Source organism: Hevea brasiliensis, chromosome 5, assembly GCF_030052815.1.
Source record: "Hevea brasiliensis isolate MT/VB/25A 57/8 chromosome 5, ASM3005281v1, whole genome shotgun sequence".
NCBI lineage: Eukaryota > Viridiplantae > Streptophyta > Magnoliopsida > Malpighiales > Euphorbiaceae > Hevea > Hevea brasiliensis.
In genome coordinates this window covers 97,793,962-97,807,706 of record NC_079497.1, presented here as the reverse complement: position 1 = coordinate 97,807,706, position 13,745 = coordinate 97,793,962, and positions in this window count along the sequence as shown.

Sequence of the window (13,745 nt, the reverse complement as noted above, 5' to 3'; positions counted from 1 at the left end):
TTTTAGCATAATTATATCCCAACTTCATAAATTTATTATCTTTTATTTTTACTTGTATTTTTATTGTTAATATTATTATTTTGGAATACACAATAGTAATATATCTACTTAAAAAAAAAATATTGAGAGCTCAAGGATCCACATATATGCCTCTTATTTTAGAGTCAAGGTATTACACTTATAAAACATATCTAATTTTTATTTTAGAAAAAAAGAAAGTACTTCAATAAGGGTCAGCAATCGGTTGATTTGGTTCAAAACCAAACTAAACTGATCAAAACTAAATAGACTGAATTTATAAAAAAATTTAAACCGAACTGAACTGAATAAGAGATAAAATCGAATTAAATAGAATTGAAACAATTTGATTTGATTTGGTTCGGTTCATCAATTTTACAGTAAAACAAATTCCAGAAGCAATAACACAAGCAAGCAATCAAGCAAACACATCTTATTTCAGGATTTCACAGCTTCAAGAATCAAAAGGCACAAATTTACAAGATATAAAGGATAGTGCCAACAGACAAGAAGAGCGACGACATGGCCTATATGAGAGGGGAGGGAATGGAAAGGAATTTGAGAGCAATCAAAGGAAAAGAAAGCTGAGGGGAAGAATCAAAGAAATATATAGGTGGGTAAGAAATCAAAATGGAATAGAGTAGAGGTGTTTGATTGCTTGTCGGAGAAAAAAAAAATCATATGTAAATGAGAGGGGAAGAGGTCCATAGTCGGCAGTAAGGAAGAGAAGAGATGAGTCTCAAATGAATGAAGATGCTAGGGTTTGACAGATTATGAGATTGAGAGAAAATGATATATATATACACGCACACTAAGATTTAAAAGGCTGAGATTGTTTGGAATGGATGGTTAGGTTTAGTCAAAGTTAAAAAATGAAACAATAAATTGTTATGTGGGAGTCAAACTCCAAACATTAGACTGTATTAGGAGTCTTTAACTACTATGCTACATCAAGCATATTCAACTCAACTCAACTAAGCCTTTATCTCAAAAATTTGGGTTCGGCTATATGGATTCTCTTTCTCCACTCTAAACGATTTTGGGTTAAATCCTCAGAAATGTGTAATGCTTCTAGGTCATGTTGTACTACTCTTCTCCAAGTCAGTTTAGGTCTACCCCTTCTTTTCTTTCTATCCTTTACTCTAATGTGCTCTACTTGTCTAACTGGAGCCTCCGTATGCCTACGCTTCACATGACCAAACTACCTCAATCTCCCTTTTCTCAACTTATCCTCAATTGATACCACTCCTACCTTTTCTTTAATACTTTCATTACGGACTTTATCTAGTCTAGTATGGCCACTCATCCACCTTAACATTCTCATCTCCACAACTCTTATCTTAGACACATACGACTCTTTCAGTGCCTAACACTCACTACCATATAATATGGCCGGTCGTATGACTGTACGGTAAAATTTTCCTTTCAACTTATTGGGAATTTTGCGATCACATAAAACTCCCGTGGCACGTCTCCACTTCAACCATCTGGCTTGAATCCTATGACTAACATCCTCCTCACATCCCCCATCTACTTGAAGGACTGAGCCGAGATATTTAAAGTGATTCCTTTGAGACAGTATTACTCCATCCAATCTAACTCTATCCAAACTAACTCATTCCCTATAATCAGTTTGGCCTTCACTGAACTTGCAATGCATGTATTCTGTCTTCGTTCTACTTAACTTAAAGCCCCTTGACTCTAGAGTACTTTTCCAAAGCTCTAGTTTTCTATTAACTCCTTCTTGTATTTCATCTATCAGAACTATATCATCCGCAAACATCATGCACCAAGGGATACTCTCTTATATATGTTTTGTTAATTCATCTAAAACTAATGTAAAAAGATAAGGGCTTACGGCTGAACCTTAGTATAATCTAACTGAGATAGGAAAATCTCTTGTATCCCCTCCCACCGTGCGTACAATAGTAGTTGCTCCTTCATACATGTCTTTCAATACTTGTATGTACCTAATAGATACCCCCCTTTTGTTTTAGCACTCTCCATAAGACATCTCTTCGAACATTATCATAAGCCTTCTCCAAATCAATAAAAACCATGTGTAAATCTTTCCTCGCATCTCTATATTTCTCCATCAAGCTTTTAATGAGAAAGATCGCTTCCATAGTTGAATGACCAGGCATGAAGCCAAATTGATTGGGAGAGATAGAAGTATCATGACGTAGTCGATGTTCCACAACTCTCTCCCACAACTTCATAGTATGGCTCATGAGTTTAATTCCCTTATAGTTTGAACAACTCTGTATGTCTCCTTTATTTTTAAAAATAGGTACTAAAATAGTCCTCCTCCATTCATCAGGCATTTTCTTTGAATTTAGAATCTTATTAAGATCTTGACATTTCTTTTCTCTCCTCCTTGCTAATCTATAAATATCTTTCTCCCCTTCTTTAGTTCCAAGTTTCTCATATAACTTTTCAAAGGCTTGTGCTCTTGCTTGACTCACTGCCTTTTTTGCTTCTTTCTTTGTTATCTTGTACTGTTCATATGCCTCATTATTATCACACTTAGGTGATTTCTTATACCATTCTCTCTTTCTCTTCACTGCCTTTTGTACTTCCTCATTCCACCACCATCTCTCTTTTGAGGGTGGTCCATGTCCTCTAGACTCTCCAAGTACTTTTCTAGCTCTTTCTCTAATCTTTGATGCCATCTGTATCCACATATCATTGGCCTCCATATCCAGCTTCCATGCTTCAGACTCGAGAATCTTATTTTTGAACTGCACTTGCTTTACTTCTTTGAACTCCCACCACTTTATTCGAGCTATACTATTTCTTCTAACCTTACTTGAATTATCCTAAACTTGACATCCAAGACCACTAACTGATGTTGACTTGTTAAAACCTCTCCCGAAATGACCTTACAATCCTTGCATAGAGCTCTATTTGTCTTCCTAGTTAAGAGGAAGTCAATTTGGCTTCTATGTTGCCCACTTTTGAAAGTCACTAAATTTGACTCTCTTTTTATAATGTAGGTATTTGCTAATATTAAGTCATATGCCATAGCAAAATCCAGAATTTTTTTCCCTCCTCATTTCAGTTGCCAAATCCAAAACCTCCATTAACATTCTCATAGCCTTGCCTATCACTTCCTACATGTCCATTCAAATCTCCACCGATGAAAACATTTTCTTCATTCGGTATGCTTTGCATTAGATCATCCATATCTTCCCAAAACCTTTGTTTACTCTCACTATCTAGTCCTATTTGTGGAGCATAAGTACTAACTACATTTATTGTTTCTCCTTCTAGTATCAGCTTTACTAGTATAATTCTATCTCCTACTCTTTTCATAGCTATTACAGCATCTTTTAACGTCCTGTCTATGATTATGCCCACACCGTTTTTATTTCTCTCCTTTATGGTAAATCACAGTTTGTACCCTGAATGTAACACCCCAAATTTTTAAATTTATTAGTTTATGAGTAATATTAATATTTTATTTTATTTAAATTTTAGAAAATTATTTGAAATTTTTCAGATTTTCGAAATCGGGTTTGATTTCCCGAAAATATAAAACTTTGATATTTTTAAAAATTAATTTAAAGACCACGTGGTAAAACTAAAAATATATTTGGACTCTATAAATTTTTTTGAGTTTTCTAGAATTTTTGGGCCTCGTTTTCGGTCCCAAGGCAAAGTAAAAATTTAAAATTTTGTATCTTGAATCGAACCAGCCGAATCGAACCGAAATGGATCTAATCGGTCGAATCGGACCAGCCCTTTTCTTTTTCTTCTTCTTTCTCCCTCGCGCGCTCGACGTCCCTCCTTCCCCTTTTGTTTTCTCTCTCCTCTCACCTCCCCTCGCCGGCCAGCCGCCATCCTAGCCTCTCCACCTCATCAGCGCGCCGCCTCGCCCTTCCCTCCTCACCGGCCGTCGCCTGAAATGCCGAGAAAGCGCGCGCGAAGACCACCTGATGCGCAGCGCGCTGCTTCAGCTTCCCGGTAGAAATCTGGCCGATCCGGGCATCGATTGGGCCGGGCCTTGTGTCAAACACCATCTACACCTCGAGAGTTTTCCATAGACACCAAGAACACCAAAATCCATCGAGCGGCTTGTCCAATTTTTGTCCAGGAAGTTTTAGCCCATTTCGACTTTTGGGCTAGATTTCTCGTAAACCGTGAATCCCACGAGAAAACCGAGAGTACCAGAGCGCTCCACTCGTCGAGAGCTTCGCGACAATATAAATTTCAAAATTTTTCGATACTATTTTTCGGTGGGTCCCACGAAACTTCATAGTATTTTTCTGAGCATTAAATGAGCTTAGAAAATTTTGTAAAAATTATATACTAACCCTCGTGTTGTGGGCTTCGTGTAGGTACCTTTAATTCACGGAAATTCGACGGTTGCCCGGATTTATAAAATTTCGGTCAGACAGACCGGCTACCGAAAAAGTCTTAGAATTAGATCGAGATTTTGGATACCCCACCATTATCAGATGTCCCAAGCACGTCCTTGGAGTCGGAATTGACATAGGTAAACCCAAACCTCACTTTTTCGTAATTTTCTAGTGCTTGAATTGGATTAAAAATTCATAAAATATTTGTGGTTGCTTAGAAAATTATAATTCCTTTTGCATTAGCTTAGTAATGATGCTAAGGACCGCGAGGCAAAGTTTTAGAATTTTTAGAACTCATTTGGGTAGTTTTTGCAAAAGGGTTAAATTATGAGGACTAAACTGTAATTTTACATGTTGTGATTGATGACTATTTAGATGGGCCCAGGAGGAGCTGTGTTATGTGATTGAGTTGTGGATATATGGTTTGTGGATATGGAAGTGTGTTTTAAGCCTTTTTGCAGGTTGGGTAGGTCCTAGATATAGGGGAGACTCTGCCAGATTTTCGGCACGACTTAGGACATATTTGGTCTTTTCTTGGTTTGTATTCAGTTAATTGTATTAAATAATTGTAATAAAATTGTCAGGTGAGCCGGGACATCCTTCCTCCTCCGCCCAGCTGCCACAGTGACTTCGGTTGAGTCTGTGAGTAAAATATTAATTTTAATTATAATTTCAATATTATTATATGTTCAAGCATGCCCATGCATCACTTATAAATATGTATCTATGTAGTTAAACACTAGGCACGTTTTTTGTTGAATTCATAATTGTTAAAGTGCCATGGATGTTATTGTGGTAATTTAGAGCAGTATGCGTGAGTTGGCGTTCGTGTGGTGTGGTGTGGTGTTGGCTATGGACAGGACGGGTAAACATAGCTTGAGATCTTTGCTGGGACCCGGTCCTTTAGGGTAGACACAGCTTGAGTTCTTCGCTGGGACCCCGATTTGGTTTATTAAGCGAAAGTCCGGCTTGAGTTCTTCGCTGGCACAGTTTGGATTAAAAGGGCTGTATAGGTGATCACCTTCCATATATGTATTGTTTGACATTATCCGGTGTGTGAGTGCTCTAAATTGCCTTTTTTATGTGATTTGTATGAAAATTATGACGATGTTTCATTTCACTTCACAGGTGCATTAGCTTTAGATAGCTATAGAGATTATGTTTAAAATTGATATTTTACTCTCTGAGTTGAACGCTCACTCCTGTTCATTATTTTTCCAGGCTATAGGAGTATATTTGTTGTGGTTAACCTGCTTTTCTTCTTCGCAGGTCGTTTATTAATATTTGCATAATTCTATTAACTCCTAAAATTTTTGCATGTGTTAGAAATATTTATTTGATTTGGGTCTGTAATATAATTACCATGGTAGACCTGTAAACTTATTATATGCATGTATGTTGGACTGGATGAGGGAGCTGAGCTCCCATTTATTTTTGTGACATTTGAGTACGTGGAGGGTGAGCTGAGCTCCCCAATTGATTATATATTGTGTTTACAGGTCGGGTGAGTCAAAAACTCCCCGTTGAAAGGTCCATTTTATGGCCGGACTCTATCCGGTTGAATTCTTGGGCCCAAATGGGCCTTAGAGTTGGGTTGAGGAATAGTTAGGCTTACTATGGGCCTCCGGGGCTTTAGGCTGGCCCAGGTTCTAGTGCCGGTCCGACCCATAGGTTGGGTTGTGACAAATGTGGTATCAGAGCTTAGGCTCCAGATTCATAGGGAAAAATTATCTAAAGTGTTGGGAAGAGTCTAATAAGAGTCACATGTGGAAAATAGGGTCCACATTCGTCTTGCATTGTCATCTTTGCTTCTAGTTTCTGCTTCATATATTGTGTGTAAATATGATTTTATAGAGCTGTGTAATATGCAGTTTTGAAATTTTATGGGCTAATGCTGCTGAATTTTAGGAAAATGCATAGAAGCAGGAGAGCTGCCACTGCACCAGAACCAGATGTGCCTGACGAGGTGTCGGCACAGGATGAGGCGCCTGCCCCGAGGAGGCGGGGTAGGAGGCCTAGAGTTGCTCAAGTAAAGGAGCAGCCACCACTAGTTCAAGAACATTTTTTTATGGCACAGGGTCCCATAGACCCAGTGGCAGCTACTCTAGCTAGTTTGTAGAGAACCATCGATATGATGGCGCAGTATATGATTCACCCCCCACAACAGTAGCAGTCCACCGCACCAAGAGGGGAACCTTACAAACAGATAATCAATTTCATGAAGTTGGTGCCTAATACTTATGATGTGTCAGACGATGCCTATCAGTTTTTGGATTCCTGCAAACAGGCAGAAACAGAGTTACAGTTGACTGATAGGAGACTTATAGAATGTTTGAGCATGTCATGGGGTCTATGCCTAGACAATAGATGAATGACTACATATTACCTCGGATGGAGGGTTTGTCATGGACCCAGTTTGTGGAACTGTTTATCAACCGGTTTGTACCAGAAAGTTTCAGAGATCAAAAACAGTGGGCCTTTGAGGCCTTAAGGCAGAATGACAGGTCTGTAGATGAATATGCTACAGAATTTCTGGAATTGAGCAGATATGACCCTATTGCAATGGCTACAAAAAGTATGAAAGTGAAAAGGTTCCTGAAAGGGCTTGACAGGAAGTATGAAAACATGGCCATGATGTCTGATCAGTCTTTTGATGTGGTAGTTGATCAAGCCCGACAGATTGAGATTAGCTACATCGGAGATGACAGTGGGAGAGCAAAGAAAAATAGAGCAGAGGGTTCTTCAGTTGTTTCCCACATGGGTGCTCCGGACAACGGAGGCCAAAGTAATTACAGAGGAAGAAGCAGGAATAAGAGGAATGGCTTTAGACACAAATCTCGAGGATTCAGACTAGGGAACGGATCCAGCAGTGGTCATAGTTCAGGATACAGCAATTCTGGGTCTGGTTCAGGATCCTCCTTAGCACCTTGCGCACACTGTGGAAAAGGACATTCAGGACCTTGTCTGATGGGTTCATGAGTATGTTTCAGGTGTGGCCAACTAGGTCACTTTGCTAGGGAATGCCCTGTGTTCAGCAAGCCATAGATGGGGTCACAAGGTTCTATTGCAAATGTTCCTCGTCAGTTTTATCCTAGTGCTTCCAGCATGGCAGGCAGTCAGTTCAATGGCCAACAGGGCTGAGGACAAGGGGGACATGGATTTAGAGGTAGATCAGGAGGTAGGAGTCAGTATCAGGGTTCTGTAACTCAGGGTAGATGTTAAGCTCGGGTTTTCACCCTAACCCACCAGGATGCCCAGGCTTCCAATGCAGTTGTGGTAGGTATTCTTCTAGTCTATTCCTATGAGGCTCGTGTTTTAATAGATCCAGGTGCTACGCACTCATTTGTCTCTCCAGTTTTTGCCATGAGATTGGGTAGGAACCCTACAACTTTAGAATGCCCTTTGTCTGTAGCTACCCCACTTAGTGACAACATAAATGTAGATATGGTTTTTTCGGGTAGCCCAGTAGTAGTGGATGGAAAGATCCTCCTAGCAGACTTGGTTCCTCTACCAGTAATGGATTTCGATGTAATTCTGGAAATGGATTGGTTGGCAACTCATTATGCCACTTTAGACTGCAGGAACAAAAATGTGTATTTCCACATACATGGTGTGGAAGAGTTTAGCTTTGATGGTGATAGGAGCGTGGCTCCATATAATTTGGTGTCAGCAATTAGTGCTAGAAAAATGTTGAGGCGTGGATGTCAAGGGTATTTGGCATTGGTAAGAGATACATTTGTAGAAGGTCCCAACATAGAAAATGTTCCTGTTGTTAGAGAATTCATGGATGTCTTCCCTGAGGAGCTTCCAGGGTTGCCACCAGGAAGGGCAATAGAGTTCTACATTGATGTTATACCGGGTACAAACCCCATATCAATGCCGCCTTACAGGATGGCAACAGCAGAATTGAAAGAGTTAAAGGAGCAACTACAGGAGCTTTTGAACAAGGGTTTCATACGTCCGAGCACTTCACCCTGGGGCACTCCTGTTCTATTTGTGAGAAAAAAAGATGGGTCCTTGAGGTTGTGTATTGACTATAGACAGCTGAATAAGGTGACTGTGAAGAACAAGTATCCACTTCCACAGATCGATGATCTGTTTGATCAGCTCCAAGGGGCTAGATTCTTTTCCAAGATAGATCTACGATCAGGCTACCATCAGTTGAGAATCAGGAATGAGGATGTGTCTAAAACAGCATTCAGGACAAGATATGGTCATTATGAGTTCTTGGTGATGTCTTTTGGACTCACTAATGCACCAGCAGCCTTCATGGACTTGATGAACAGAGTGTTCAGGCCATTCCTGGACCGTTTTGTCATCATATTCATAGATGACATTTTGGTATACTCTCGGACTGAGGAAGAACACTGTGGCACTTGAGGATGGTGTTGCAGACTTTGAGGGAGCACCAGCTATATGCCAAATTTTCAAAATGTGAATTTTGGCTACAAAGCATCTCATTCTTGGGACACGTGGTTTCTAGTTAAGGCATTCAAGTGGATCCCAAGAAAATTGAGGCTGTAACTGATTGGCTTAGGCCTACAATCGTCACTGAGATGCGAAGTTTTCTGGGCCTAGCTGGCTACTATAGGTGTTTCGTGCAGGAATTTTCCAGGATAGCAGCTCCCTTAACTAAGTTAACTTGGAAGAATGTTCCATTCATTTGGACAGATGATTGTGAGGAGAGTTTCCAGAAGCTTAAGGAGTGTCTAACCACCGCCCCTGTGTTGACACTATCGATGAGTGGTGAAGGATATACAGTGTACTATGACGCCTCCAGAGTTGGCTTAGGGTGTGTTTTGATGCAGAATGGAAAAGTAGTGGCTTATACTTCAAGACAGCTAAAGAGGCATGAGCAGAACTACCCCACCCATGATTTGGAAATGGCGGCTGTAGTCTTTGCACTAAAGATCTGGAGACACTACCTATATGGTGAAGTGTGCGAGATATACACCGACCATAAGAGTTTGCAGTATATCTTCTAATAGAGGGATTTAAACTTGAGACAGAGGAGATGAATGGAGCTTCTGAAGGACTATGATTGTACTATCTAGTACCACCCTGGGAAGGCCAATGTGGTAGCAGATGCTTTGAGCAGAAAATCTTCTGGCAGCTTGGTGCACATATCAGCAGAGAAGAGACCTTTGATTCAGGAAGTACATGAGTTGATGGATCAAGGTCTGATCTTAGATCTTTCAGATGAGGGGGGTATTATTGGCTCATTTTTTAGTGAGACCAGACCTGCGAGACTGAGTTAGAGTTTCCCAGCACAGAGACCAACAATTGATGAAGATCATAAAAAGAGTACAGTAGGGTGAAGGTGGTGAGTTTGGATTTGCCAATGATAGCGCCCTTATGCAAGGTTCCAGGATGTGTGTGCTCAATGTGGACAATCTCAGAAATGAAATCATGCGAGAGGCACACTATACACTATACAATGTCTACCCAGGCTCCACCAAGATGTACCATGATGTGAAAGATAGCTATTGATATAATGGCATGAAAAGAGACATAGCAGACTTCGTGTCCAAGTGCTTAACTTGTAAGAAGGTGAAGTTTGAACACCAGAGGCCATCAGGGAAGCTGCAAGAGCTCCCTATCCCAGAATGGAAGTGGGAAATGATTACTTAGATTTTGTGATTGGGTTGCCTCGTACCACTCGAGGATATGATTCAATATGGGTAATTGTAGACCGCCTAACTAAATCAACTCATTTCTTGCCTTTGAAGATCACATATTCTATTGCACAGTATGCCCAACTCTATATTCGAGAAATCATTAGATTGCATGGAGTTCCTGCTTCCATAATATCTGACAGAGGGCCCCAGTTCACTTTTTAGTTTTGGAGAAAGTTGCAAGAGGCACTTAGCACGCAGTTGAACTTTAGTACCGCTTTCCACCCTCAGACAGACGGACAGTCCGAAAGGACAATCCAAACACTAGAAGACATGCTTCGCATATGTGTTCTGGATTTTGGAGGTCAATGGGATGATCAGCTACCCCTGGTGGAGTTTGCCTACAACAACAGTTATCATTCTAGCATAGGGATGGCACCCTATGAAGCACTATATGGAAGAAAGTGTAGGTCTCCTCTGTGTTGGACGGAAATGGGAGAAGCAAAGGTGCATGATGTAGACCTAATGCAGTACACTTCAGAAATAGTTCCTTTCATCAGGGAACGATTGAAAACAGCTTTCAGTAGGCAGAAGAGTTATGCAGACCCCAAATGAAGGGATGTGGAGTTTGCAGTAGGTGACTACGTATTCCTGAAAGTTTCTCCGATGAAGGGAGTCATGAGATTTGGAAAGAAGGGCAAGTTGGCACCTCGGTATATTGGACCTTTTGAGGTTACTGATAGAGTTGGAGCAGTTGCCTATCGGTTGGAGTTACCACCCAACCTTTCTCACATTCATCCTGTGTTTTACATCTCCATGCTCAGGAAATACATACCTAATCATTCTCATGTGCTACAGCCGGATGTAATAGAGCTGAAAGAAAACCTGACGTTTGAGGAGCAACCTGTAGCCATAGTGGACTACCAAGTGAGGCAGCTAAGATCAAAACAGATCCCTATGGTTAAGGTTTTGTGGAGGAGTTAGTCAGTGGAAGAGTGCACCTGGGAGTCAGAGCGGGACATGCATAGCAAGTACCCTTATCTATTCAATGTATAATTCTGTACTTTATTATGCCTTGTATAAAATTCGAGGACAAATTTTCTGTAAAGGGAAAAGAATGTAACACCCCAAATTTTTAAATTTATTAGTTTGTGAGTAATATTAATATTTTATTTTATTTAAATTTTAGGAAATTATTTGAAATTTTTCAGATTTTCGAAATCGGGTTTGATTTCCCAAAAATATAAAACTTTGATGATTTTTAAAAATTAATTTAAACACCACGTGGCAAAACTAAAAATATATTTGGACTATATGAATTTTTTTTGAGTTTTCTAGAATCTTTTCAGAATTTTTTCAGAATTTTTGGGCCTCGTTTTCGGTCCCAAGGCAGAGTAAAAATTCAAAATTTTATATCTTGAATCGGATTGGCCAAATCGAATCGATCCGGATTAAACCGGTCGAATCGGACCAGCCCTTTTCTTTTTCTTCTTTTTTTCCCTTGCGCGCCTGACGTCCCTCCTTCCCCTCCCGTTTTCTCTCTCCTCTCACCTCCTCTCGCCGGTCAGCCGCCACCCCAACCTCCCCACCTCGCTGGCGCGCCGCCTCTCCCTTCCCTCCTCGCCGGCCCTACCTCGAACTCCGGGAAAGCGCGCGCAAAGACCACCCAATGCACAGCGCGCCGCTTCAGCTTCCTGGCCGATCCGGACATCGATTGGGCCGGGTCTTGCGTCAAACACCATCTACACCTCGAGAGCTTTTCATAGACACCAAAAGCACCAAAATCCATCAAACACCATCTACACCTCAAGAGCTTTCCATAGACACCTCAAGAGCTTTCCATAGACACCAAAAGCACCAAAATCCATCGAGCGGTTTGTCCAATTTTTGTCCGGAAAGTTTTAGCCCATTTTGATTTTTGGGCTAGATTTCTCGCAAACCGTGAACCCTAAGAGAAAACTGAGAGTACCAAAGCGCTCCACTCGTCGAGAGCTTAGCGGCAATATAAATTTCAAAATTTTTGGACACCGTTTTTTGATGGGTCCCACGAAACTTCATAGTATTTTTTCGAGTATTAAATGAGCTTAGAAAATTTCATAAAAATTATATATTAACCTTCGTATTGTGGGCTTCATATAGGTACCTTCAATTCGTGGAAATTCGACGATTGCCCGGGTCTATGAAATTCCGGCCAGACAGACCGACTACCTAAAAAGTCTTAGAATTGGATCGAGATTTTGGCTTCCCCACCATTGTCAGACGTCTCAAGCGCATCCCCAGTGTTGGAATCGATATAGGTAAACTCGAACCTCACTTTTTCGTAATTTTCTAGTGCTTGAATTGGATTAAAATTCATAAAATATTCGTGGTAGCTCAGAAAATTATAATTCTTTTTGCATTAGCTTAGTAATGATGCTAAGGACTGCGGGGCAAAGTTTCAGAATTTTTAGAACTCATTTGGGTAGTTTTTAAAAAAGGGTTAAATTACGAGGACTAAATTGTAATTTTTTATGTTGTGATTGATGACTATTTGGATGGGCCTAGGAGGGGCTGTGTGATGTGATGTGTGTGTTTTAAGCCTTTTTGTAGGTTGGGTAGGTTCTAGATATAGGGGAGACTCTGCCGGATTTTCAGCACGACTTAGGACATATTTGGTCTTTTCTTGGTTTGTATTGAGTTAATTGTATTAAATAATTATAATAAAATTGTCAGGTGAACCAGGACAGCCTTCCTCCTCCTCTCAGCCGCCATAGTGACTTCGGTTGAGTCTGTGAGTAAAATATTAATTTTAATTGTAATTTCGATATTATTATATGTTCAAGCATGCCCATGCATCACTTATAAATATGTATCTATGTAGTTAAACACTAGGCACGTTTTATGTTGTATTCATAATTGTTAAAGTGCCATGGATGTTGTTGTGGTAATTTGGAGCAGTATACGTGAGTTGGCGTGCGTGTGGTGTGGTGTGGTGTGGTGTTGGCTATGGACAGGACGGGTAGACATGGCTTGAGATCTTCGCTGGGACCCGGTCCTTCGGGGTAAAAACGGCTTGAGTTCTTCGCTGGGACCCCGATTTGGTTTATTAAGCGAAAGTCCGGCTTGAGTTCTTCGTTGGCACAGGTTGAATTAAGAGGGCTATATAGGAGATCAGCTCCCATATATGTATTGTTTGACATTATCGAGTGTGTGAGTACTCCAAATTGCCTTTATGATGTGATTTGTATGAAAATTATGACGATGTTGCATTTCACTTCACAAGGTGCATTAGCTTTAGATAGCTATAGAGATTATAGTTAAAATTGATATTTTACTCTCTGAGTTAAACGCTCACTCCTGTTCATTATTTTTCCAGGCTACAGGAGGATATTTGTTGTGGTTAACCTGCTTTTCTTCTTCGCAGGTCATTTATTAATATTTATATAATTCTATTAACTCCTAGAATTTTCACATGTGTTAGAAATATTTATTTGATTTGGGTCTGTAATATAATTACCATGTTGGACTTGTAAACTTATTATATGCATGTATGTTAGACTGGATGAGGGAGCTGAGCTCCCATTTATTTTTGTGACATTTGAGTATGTAGAGGGTGAGTTAAGCTCCCCAATTGATTATATATTGTGTTTACAGGTCGAGTAAGCCAAAAACTCCCCGTTTAAAGGTCCATTTTATGGCCGGACTCTGTCCGGTTAAATTCTTAAAATTGGGCCCAAATGGGCCTTAGAGTTGAGTTGAGGAATAGTTAGGC